This window comes from Oncorhynchus mykiss, chromosome 20, assembly GCF_057628025.1.
Source record: "Oncorhynchus mykiss isolate SJ-2025 chromosome 20, ASM5762802v1, whole genome shotgun sequence".
Taxonomy (NCBI): Eukaryota; Metazoa; Chordata; class Actinopteri; order Salmoniformes; family Salmonidae; genus Oncorhynchus; species Oncorhynchus mykiss.
This window is the reverse complement of record NC_143041.1, coordinates 6872033-6884121: the sequence shown is the minus strand read 5'-3', so window position 1 is coordinate 6884121 and position 12089 is coordinate 6872033.

The window sequence follows — 12089 nt, the reverse complement described above, 5'->3', positions numbered from 1 at the left end:
ACAATGGACTGCTAAGTCCTGCTATTTAAAGACATTGAGATGCAGTCTCTCTCAAACGTATACACATGCACGTACAAACACACGTGCATATGCACATATACTGTATGCATGTGCATGAAAGCACACCTAATGGAGATGCAAAGATAAGGCAGGTTTACATAGAGGGGATTAGTGAAGGCACATGGTGTTTCTTCCGGTAAAATGTCACGCATAGGAAACAGTGGCATGATATGAGTCAGCACATTTTCTGAGCATGTGTGTGTGAGGAGGTTTGGAGAATGTTGCTTGTGTAGTCAGAGAAACAGAATGTGCTGGGAGGAGGCAGGGAGGGGGATGGTTGGAGAGATAGAGAGAGGGATACACGTTGAAGTGTGTTTGTGTATCTATTAGTTTAACCTCATGCTCTAGTATGGTAGTCTTGTCATCAGGTTTACATTACATTCTCAGACAAACAAAGCACGAGGTGTTGACAATGGAGTCTGTGTCTGAAATGGCACCCTTTTTCCTACATAGTGCACTACTTTTGACTAGAGTAGTCTACTACATAGGGAATAGAGTACCATTCGGAACAAAACCAAAGAGTGCCACTGCTAAAATATACTAATTTGCGAGGTGTGCTGTTTATAAAGATAATGTGATCATCTATGATCAGAATCAGTTCATGGTGGTGTGAGGAACTGCTCTGCTTTGGCTGCCTGACGGCCTCTTTCCCTTATCTTTCTATAACTACCCCATTTCCTGTTGTCTCCTTAGAGACAGAATAAATAAATAAACAACAGTGAATGAAAATAAATTCTAGAATCATCCCACACTCTGATTCAGCACAGTCGGCTAACATCACCCCCCTCTCCTCACTCCTTTACCCCACCCACCCACCCACCCACCCACCCACCCACCCACCCATCTCTCTCTCTCTCTCTCTCTCTCTCTCTCTCTCTCTCTCTCTCTCTCTCTCTCTCTCTCTCTCTCTCTCTCTCTCTCTCTCTCTCTCTCTCTCTCTCTCTCTCTCTCTCTCTCTCTCTCTCTCTCTCTCTCTCTCTCTCTCTCTCTCTCTCTCTCTCTCTCTCTCTCTCTCTCTCTCTCTCTCTCTCTCTCTCTCTCTCTCTCTCTCTCTCTCTCTCTCTCTCTCTCTCTCTCTCTCTCTCTCTCTCTCTCTCTCTCTCTCTCTCTCTCTCTCTCTCTCTCTCTCTCTCTCTCTCTCATATTCAGTCTAACATAATATCTGCCTGCAGAATGAACCGAAGGAGAGAACAACAGATCTATTAAATAGATTGTCCAGGCATTCCAAACAATTTCACTGTGGAATCTTCAGACTCTTGGCTCCATGAGTTGGCCATCTCTTTTTAACCCAATGGGATTCAATGCATTGCTTATGAATCCCGATCTTCAGGTTGCAGTTGAATCTTATCATTTCACTTTGTTTGATGAAACTTAGTTATGTGGAGTATGCCGGTGAGTGATATGAGGGATTGAATGACAGGTTAGAACTATGGCAATACTGAGAATAAAAGGGATACTAACACTTAAGGCATGACCACCACTACTCAAGCATCACTGTGACATGGCCAATGTCAGCTATGATAGGAAACCATGCAGAGAAAAGCATTATCTTGGCTGCCTCAAGCTTCCTCTTGCTTCACTCTAACGGTCGAGAGGGATTGCACGACTACAGTGACTGATGTTGGGCCGTTTTCTTCTTCTCATGACCACAAAGAGAGAGCTGACATCACATACTGACTGTATCTCCATGAGGTCTAGGATTATTACAAAATGACCAAAAATAAACGTATTACATCAATCCCAGGATAGAGACACAATTTGTATCAACATTTCCTATTACGCATAGGTTCCATGAAACAAGTCACGTTGAATGCCTGCTTAGCCGTAGATGAAATCATGTGTACTAGGGTGTGACCTCTCACCTTCGCACCCTTCTACTACTGTTTTTCTCTCACCATCACAGCCCTTCCGTTTCTCATAGTCAGAATCTACACTAGCCTAATATTAGTGGTGAAGGCCGAGAAGAGGAGTTCGGCCAGGGACTAAGTCCCCTGAGAAGACAATTGTTCCTGTGGATGTTAGGGTTCACTGTTAGCATGATGTGGAAACTGGAAACTCAATAGGAGAAGTCAGGTTAGACACAGTTAGTTTGCTTGTTGTCATATTCCTGCAGGCCTTTGTACCAGCTGTGGAGGATTTGGTGGATGGGGGCCCTGGTGGTACTATGGGATCAGAGAGGGGCTAATCTCGGTTAACCCAGGTTCTGTCCAGAACTAAGATATAATTAGTCTGTCCATGAGAGATTAGATGAGCTAATGCTTATTAACACAGTGCGCATCCAACCCGGAATCCAGGAAACACCGTGTCGGAGGAAACACCGTGCACCTGGCGACCTGGTTAGCGTGCACTGCGCCCGGCCTACCACAGGAGTCGCTAGTGCGCGATGAGACAAGGATATCCCTACATAAAAAGATGAGAGAGGCCTGTAATTTTCATCATATGTACACTTCAACTATGACAGACAAAATGAGAAAAAAAAATCCAGAAAATCACATTGTAGGATTTTTAATGAATTTATTTGCAAATTATGGTGGAAAATACGTTTTTTTTTTTTCATTTTGTCTGTCATAGTTGAAGTGTACCGATGATGAAAATTACAGGCCTCTCTCATCTTTTTATGTGGGAGAACTTGCACAATTGGTGGCTGACTAAATACTTTTTTGCCCCACTGTAGTCATGTGCCTCTGTCAACCCTGTGTCACTTCTAGGAAGATTTTAACTCACTTAATCCCCAAATGTCTCCAAGTTACACCATCATTGTAAAGCCCTAGTTATTTGTTGCTTTGACAAAGTCATTTCTGAAGATTATTGTTTATGTCATGTCATTAGTGAATCATTTACGTCTGTCCCTCATTTGAAGTAAAATCCTGTTAAGTGAACTGAACTCTCATTTTAATAAGGGGAAAATATTATTTATATTTTTTAAGATTTAACATTTGATAGTAAAAGCATAGAGTAAAATCATGTGAGCTGGTTCTACTCATTTGACCGTTTTCTGATGTTTTGCGGTGGAAAACTGAGCTTGTCAAGCACAACACTTCAACCCTGCTACCCAACTTTTATACAACAAAATATTTTATTGCATTCAATTGCCACTCCCTGTTACACACAGTAAGCTTCCATTTTCCCTGTCACAAGGGGATTTATGGCTGATTTTAAGAAATCATCAACCCTGTTAGTCAACCCTGTTACTTTATTTGACACTTTAAGAAATTCTCTGGTACTTTTGTATACTTTTGCGTACTACGTCACACATGTGCAGGTATGTGCATGATGTCATTGCTCAAAATTGCGTACTACGTCCGACATGTGCAGATATTGCTCTCTCTCTCTCTCTCTCTCTCGCTCTCTGCTGTGTCCACTGAGCCACTTGGACTGGCTGTCACTCAAATGCGAGAGGCTGAAGCTCATAGGCTAGAACTGTAAATGTTAGGGGGCTGGCCCACGTGGAAGGAATTGTAGGGAATGGGTGTCAGGTAGCCTAGCGGGTAAGCGCGTTGGGCCAGTAAACAAAAAGGTTGCTGGTTTGAATCCCAGAGCTGACTAGGTAAAAAACATGTTGATGTGCCCTTGAGCAAGGCACTTAATCCTAGTTGCACTGGATAAGAGTGTCTGCCAAATGACTAATATTGGAAAATGGAGCGGCACAGCTTCAAGTAAACAGTCGCTGCTCATAGATTATAAATGTATGAACTACGCAGTGACACATCCAGGCGAAATTGGGAGGTTTTTAAATTACTTTCTTAGTCTTAGTTCTTATGTCTTTAATAAGCACCTACTACAGACCTTTCATTATTTAACCTCTTGAAATGGGAAAGGTGTTTTTTTATGAAGTTGAACATGTGGTCTTTTTGACAGAATGTTAAAATGAGGTGAAATTAAAACTTCTCAAAATTGGTGGAACTAACTAAGGCTATCAAAAATGTATGTGGAGTTGAGACCGCAAACCTCTCAATGATATAGTATTGAACTGTGGCTCCTCACTAAACATCATCAGCTCTTTAGTCTAAACATAAACATAGTACATCAAATCTAAACTCAGCAAAAAAAGAAATGTCCTCTCTGTTTATTTTCAGCAAACTTAACGTGTAAATATTTGTATGAACATAAGATTCAACAACTGAGACATAAACTGAACAAGTTCCACAGACATGTGCCCATCAGAAATTGAATAATGTGTTCCTGAACAAAGGGAGGGGGAGGCAAAATCAAAAGTAACAGTCAGTATCTGGTGTGGCCACCAGCTGCATTAAGTACTGCAGTGCATCTCCACCTCATGGACTGCATCAGATTTGCCAGTTCTTGCTTTGAGATATTACCCCACTCTTCCACCAAGGCAACTGCAAGTTCCCGGACATTTATGAAACTTACATTTCTGGCCCCTAGCCCTCACCCCGCCGATCCAACAGGTCCCAGACGTGCTCAATGGGATTGAGAGCCGGGCTCTTCGCTGGCCATGGCAGAACACTGATATTCCTGTCTTGCAGGAAATCACGTACAGAACGAGCAGTATGGCTGGTGGCATTGTCATACTGGAGGGTCATGTCAGGATCAGCCTGCAGGAAGGGTACCACATGAGGAAGGAGGATGTCTTCCCTCTAACACACAGCGTTGAGATTGCCTGCAATGACAACAAGCTCAGTGTGATGATGCTGTGACACACCGCCCCAAACCATGACGGACCCTCCACCTTCAAACCGATCCCGGTCCAGAGTACAGGCCTCGGTGTAACGCTCATTCCTTCGACGATAAACACGAATCCAACCATCATCCCTGGTGAGACAAGACCGTGACTTGTCAGTGAAGAGCACTTCTTTCCAGTCCTGTCTGGTCCAGCGACAGTGTGTTTGTGCCCATAGGCAACATCGTTGCCGGTGATGTCTGGTGAGGACCTGCCTTACAACAAGCCTACAAGCCCTCAGTCCAGCCTCTCTCAGCCTATTGCGGACAGTCTGAGCACTGATGGAGGGATTGTGCATCCTGGTGTAACTTGAGCAGTTGTTGTTGCCATCCTGTACCTGTCCTGCAGGTGTGACGTTCGTATGTACCGATCCTGTGCAGGTGTTGTTACACGTGGTCTGCCACTGTGAGGACGATAAGGTTGTCCATCCTGTAGCGCTGTCTTAGGCGTCTCACAGTACTGACATTGCAATTTATTGCCCTGGCCACATCTGTAGTCCTCATGTCTCCTTGCAGCATGCCTAAGGCACGTTCAAACAGATGAGCAGGGACCCTGGACATCTTTCTTTTGGTGTTTTTCAGAGTCAGTAGAAAGGCCTCTTTAGTGTCCTACGTTTTCATAACTGTGACCTTAATTGCCCACCGTCTGTAAGCTATTAGTCTCTCAACGATGAACAGGTGCATGTTCATTAATTGTTTCTGGTTCATTGAACAAGCATGGAAAACAGTGTTAAAACCCTTATAATGAATATCTGTGAAGTTATTTGGATTTTCACAAATTATCTTTGAAAGACAGGGTCCTGAAAAAGGGATGTTCCTTTTTGTGCTGAGTTTATGAACTGAGGGTCATCTATAACCAAAGTTATAAACTGCCAAGATGCTTGGACTGTGGGGACAATTCCAGAGGACATTCCCTGTATGCAGGGGTGGGAGAGGAGGGACATGAGGTCAAAAGGGGGACTATAAAAATAGATAGAGGGGGAGAGAAAAAGACAGAAAGACAGATAAAGAGAAACACACTTAGAAACTGAGAGACAGAGAGGGAGACGAGGAGGGAAAGCCTCAGCTCTGTTCTCTTCTGCCCGTCAGTAAGTCTAATCACTGAGCGATGAGAGGCGCAAGTCTTGTGATGTAAGGGAGATAGGTGGGGGGGGGGGGGGGGCCTGCAAACAAACACTGGAGTGTGGGAATGCTAGAAACCACTGTGGATCCACCATGTACTTACTGCTGTAGGTCACAGTCAAGCGCAATACTGTTTGTACAGCAGGGGGAGGGCAGTGACGTGTGTGTGTGTGTGTATGTGTGTCAAATGGGAAGCTCTGTGCAAACAATAGATAACATACAGATAACATACAGTGCAGTCATAAAACATGGCACCCCTGAATAAAAGTGCAAGTTTAACCTCTAACACAAAAACAAGCTGGTACTCACACAAGTACACACACACACACACACACACACACACACATCTAGAATGAGTTGAGATAGCGCAGATGAGCGTTTAGTGCGCAGTTGTTGTCATATGCTGTGTATAAAATCATTTGTCCCTTATATATGCTGTTTAAGACTCCCACACAGCATAATGAGACATGTCAGGGGTGCAGTTGATCTGTAAAAAGACATCAATGTAAGTTGATATGTATTTATTAAAGGGACTACAGGATGGTAGTAGTGGGTCAAGTCGCCACGCGTGTTGTGACACGGTACTGTCCGGAAAAACTAAAATCTAGCTGGACAATCTAGCTGGACATCTAGCTGGACAATGGTATGAGATAAAGAGGATGTGATATTGGCTATTAGTTACAAAAGGAAGAATTCTATTGTCCGGCAGGAAAAGGTCAATTCTATGATTGGTGGACTGTAGAAAAAAAGGAGTAGTGTTCAGCAGTGGGGTTGCTCCTCCTCTATGGAACAGACAAATTATAGGATTCTAAAAATGAGTTGATTACTGAGCCTGATTTTGAAATGACATTGTTGGGCTTCGGTCTGGATATGTCTAGACTTGGATGTAATACACAATTGAAATCTCCGCCCAGTATCAAATGATGAGAGTTTAAGGTCGGGAAGTGTTCCAATGAGGTCAGAGAAAAATGTAGCGTCATCCCAATTAGGACCATAGAGGTTAGCCAGAATAACCTGTGTGCTAAACAATTTTCCCCATCACTGTCATTAGTATCTGAAATTACTTTGAAGGAGACAAACAGGGTGCCTTTTCTGATAAGGATGGCTGCCCCTCTGGCCTTACAGGCAATGACTTGTTTGATAAGCAAATTATCAATTTCAAGCAATTTTGACATACCAAAAGACCAGCATGCCTATGCTAGTAATTGTTGCTTGATGCCCCATTGCTGGTAAGCATGCAAAGCAAACGGTTAATATTCTTGATCACCAAACAATTTTTGGAGCTGCAGATGTATATTCATTTATGATAGTCATCTCTCCCTAAAATTTGACATTTACGCTGCACCCAATCCTATAGCTGTACAGCAAATCAGATGATTTGACCCATGACCACCAATAAGAAGTGGTTCAAAGCTTGCGAACCCCATGCACAAATATGAAAATGATAAATTCAATCATCACCAGGTAGCCTATTGTTGTGGCAAAGATTAATGTAAGTAGGCTATTCTGTTTTTGCTATGCAAAACCAGAGAAATTTGAACAGGGTTTTCTGGTCACTAATCTGGATATGTGCGCCTGCCTTTGGCGCCCCAATGCTGATGACTGGTCAACAGTCAAGAAGCACAACTTTTTGGTTTTTGTTTTTGAAACAAGATTGTGGTGCAATGCTGTAGGCCTATGTTAGTGACCAGATCGAATAAGCAAAGATACAAATAAAATACAAATGGTAGGCTATATGTATATGTATATGGTACAAATGGTAGACTATATGTAGCCTATTAAAATAGGTATGAATATATATATTTTCCCCATTCAGTTTCACGCTCGCAACCCTCAAAACCTTCTCACTGCGCTAGCTCACCCAACCTGTGTTAATTTGTCCAATCAGAGGACCAATCAGTTTTTTTGCAGTCATTCCATTTATTTAAAAAAATCATGACAGCTGTGATGGAAATAGGAAGTTTCGGTAGAATTTTATAAACACAGACAGATAATGTGTTAATTCGACATGGTGGGATCTTTTAGTGTTCGAAAAATGAATTATGTGAGAAATGGCGGTGTTAACAGCTTTATGCGCAAATACTGATCTAATAACCATCATATCAAAGCAAACATGGAGACAGATGATATTGTCACACCCTGATCTGTTTCACCTTTCCTTGTGATTTTCTCCACCACCCTCCAGGTGTCGCCCATCTTCCCCATTATCCCCTGTGTATTTATACCCGTGTTCTCTGTTTGTCCGTTGCCAGGTCGTCTTGTTTGTCGAGTCAACCAGCTTTTTTCTCAGCTCCTGCTTTTCCCCAGTCTCTCCTTTTCTCGCCCCCTGGTTTTGACCCTTGCCGGTCCTGTCTCTGAGCCCACCTGCCCGACTACTCTACCTGTCTTGACCCTGACCCTGAACCTGCCTGCCGTCCTGTACCTTTGCCCTACCTCTGGATTACCAACCTCTGCCTGACCTGACCCTGAGCCTGCTTGCCGTCCTGTACGCATGCCCCTATACTCTGGATTAACGACCCTGCCTGCCTTGACTTGTCGTTGCCTGCCCCTGTTGCTATAATAAACATTGTTACTTCAGCATCTGGGTCTTAGACAGCATCTGGGTCTTACCTTGATTCCTGATAGATATGGTGTGTGGTCCTCCCGCTATGACTTGGGAAACCATTCAGATTATTAGGCTGCAGATTAAATAAATTACGATGAACTTCACATGGTGTTGAAAGTGCACACGATGAGCCTGACGCTCCTTTCCAATAAATATTGAGGGTCTTATTCTGGTGACATGATGCTTGAATGCTCTTATCAATAATAATCTTATCATGTAGACCAGCCTATCGGCACTGTATCTGTGAGATAGTAGAGAGATAGAGTAGGTATATTTGCAATTTAATGCAACAGTTTTTGTGACAAAAATACTGGGGGGTAAGACTGAAATGTATTATTTAAGATACTCTTTGAAGAGGTAGGGTTTCAGAAGTTTATGGAAGTTGGGCAGGGACTCAAACAGTATCAAATTAAGTAAAATTGCATTTGTCATACGTGCCGATCTGGTTTAGACTTTACCGTGAATGCTTGCTGACGAGCCCTTCCCAAAGATGCAGAGTTAAAAAATAATAATACAAATTTAAATAGAAACACAAGAGCAATAAAATACAAGAATGGAGCCAAATACAGGAAGTACCAGTACCAGTAGGGGTCCTAAATAACAGGGAGCTCAGCCCCAGTGATGTACTGGGCTGTCTGCACCAACCTCTGTAGCGCTTTGTGGTCGAAGGAGGGGAATTTGCCATACTAAGCAGTGACGCAGCCAGTCAAGATGCTCTCGATGGTGCAGCTGTAGAACCTTTTGAGGCTCCGAGACCCCATGTCAAATATTTTCATCCTCCTGAGGGGGAAGAGGTGCTTTAGTGATGTGGATACCAAGGAACTTGATGCTTTTGACCTGCTCCACCTCAGCCCTGTTGATGTGGATGAGGGCGTGCTCTCTCCTCCTGTAGTCCACGATCAGCTCCTTGGTCTTATTGACATTTAGGGAGAGGTTGTTGTCCTGGCACCACACTGCTAAGTCTCTGACATCCTCCCTGTAGGCTGTCTCATCACCGCCGGTGAGCAGGCCTACCACCATTTTGTAGTCAGCAAAGTTGATGATGGGGTTGGAGTCATGTTGATGGTAAACTTGGTGGAGGTGTTGCTTGTTGCCTACCCTCACCATGTGAGTGCTACAGGGCAATAGTTATTTTAACAGGTTACCTTGAAGTTCTTGGGAACAGGGACAATGGTGGTAAATTTGAAACATGTTGGGATTACAGACTGGCAGAGATTGAAAATATCTGTGAAGACACTTGCCAGCTGTTCTGCACATGCTTTAAGAATATACCCTGGTATTCCAATTGGCCCGGCGGTTCATGAGTATTAACCTTTTTAAGTTTTACTCACATCGGCCATAAAGAGCGTATTCACACATGTTGGGATTAAAGACAGGGACAAGGAGAGATTGAAAATGTCTGTGAAGACACTTGCCAGCTGGTCTGCGCATGCTTTAAGAATGTGCCCTGGTATTCTGTATGGACGTGTGGCCTTGCGAGTGTTAACCTTTTTAGAATGTTTTATTCACATTGGCCATGGAGAGTGTGATCACAGAGTCATCCGGAATAACAGGGGCTTTCACGCAATACTCATTGTTGCATTCCTCAAAGCATGCATAAAATGCATCACTGGGCATCTCACAGATGGGTTTCCCTTTGTAATCTGTTATCATCTGCAAGCCCTGCCGCATACTACGAGTGTCGGAACCGGTGAAATAGGATTCCACCCTCCTCCTATATTGTCCTTTTGCATGTTTCATGTTTCTCATCGGAGGTCATAGCAGACTGTCTTGTATGCGTCCGTGTTCTGTTCCTTGTAAGCGGTAGCTCTAGCCTTTAGCTTTTTGGATACGCTTGTATAGTCACTGTGGGGATGACGTTGTCTATGCACTTATTGATGAAGCCCATGACAAATGTGGTTAAAACCAGTTGCATCTCTAGGGGCGCTATTTCATTTTTGGATAAAAAACGTTCCCGTTTTAAGCGCGATATTTTGTCACGAAAAGATACTCGACTATGCATATTCTTGACAGTTTTGGAAAGAAAACACTCTGAAGTTTCAGAATCTGCAAAGATTTTGTCTGTAAGTGCCCCAGAACTCATTCTACAGGCGAAACCAAGATGATACGTCAAACAGAAAATTAGCAGAATTTCTGAAGCTCTGCTCTAATGTCTCCTTATATGGCTGTGAATGCGACAGGAATAAGCTTAGACCTTCTGCCGTTTCCCCAAGATGTCGGCAGCATTGTGACGTATTTGTAGGCATATCATTGGAAGATTGACCATAAGAGACTACATTTTCCAAGTGTCTGCCTGGTGTCCTGCGTCGAAACTGGTGCGCAAAGCCATGTGCAAGTATTTTTCCATTTGATTGAGAGGGGAAACCATGCTTCCACGAACGATATATCATCGAAGAGATATGTGAAAAACACCTTGAGGATTGATTCTAAACAACGTTTGCCATGTTTTCAGTCGATATTATGGAGTTAATTTGGAAAAAAGTTCGCGTTTTGAGGACTGAATTATCGTTTTTTTTTTGGTAGCCCAATGTGATGTAAAAAACGGAGCTATTTCTAATACACAAAGAATCTTTTTGGAAAAACTGAGCATCTGCTATCTAACTGAGAGTCTCCTCATTGAAAACATCTGAAGTTCTTCAAAGGTAAATGATTTTATTTGAAGGCTTTTATGTTTTTGTTGAAATGTTGCGTGCTGGATGCTAACGCTAATGCTAACGCTAAATGCTACGCTAGCTAGCTACTTTTACACAAATGATTGTTTTCCTATGGTTGAGAAGCATATTTTGAAAATCTGAGATGACAGTGTTGTTTACAAAACGCTAAGCTTGAGAGATGGCATATTTATTTCATTTCATTTGCGATTTTCATGAATAGTTAACGTTGCGTTATGGTAATGAGCTTGAGTCTGTATTCACGATCCCGGATCCGGGATGGGGAGATCAGAAAGGTTAACTCCTCAATGCTATCGGATGAATCCTGGAACATATCCCAGTCTGCACTAGCAAAACAGGCTTGTAGCCTTGCGTCTGTTTCATCAGACCACTTCCGTATTGAGCGCATAACTGGTACTTCCCGTTTGAGCTTTTGTTTGTAAACAGAAAGCAGGAGAATAGATTTGCAGAAGGGATGACGAGGGAGGGCCTTGTATCCGTTTCTGTGTGTAGAATAAAAGTGGTCTAGAGTTTTAGCGCCCCACTTTTGTGGCAGTGAGGTAGAACAGTTTTAAGTCTCCTCCCATTAGAAGCACTGCCTCTGGGTGAGCGGTTCCTTGTTTGTTTATAACCCCATACAGTTTCTTGAGTGCAGAAGTGGTGTTGGCTTGTGAAGGGATGTAGACAGCCATGATAATTACATATGAGAACTCTCTTGGTAAATAAATTGGTCTTCAGTTTAGCATGAGGTATTCTATATCAGGTGAGCAAACGCTCAAGATTTACTTCACAATGGAAATGGCGCAACAGTTGTTGTTTATGAAGAGGCACACCCTTCCCCCTTTGGACTTGCCTGAGGCTGCCTTCATTCGATCGTGCCACTGCATTGAGAAACCACTGAGTTCTACGTACACTGACATCCAACCACGTCTCTGCAAGTCATGTAATATTGCAGTTTTTCAAGTCTCTCT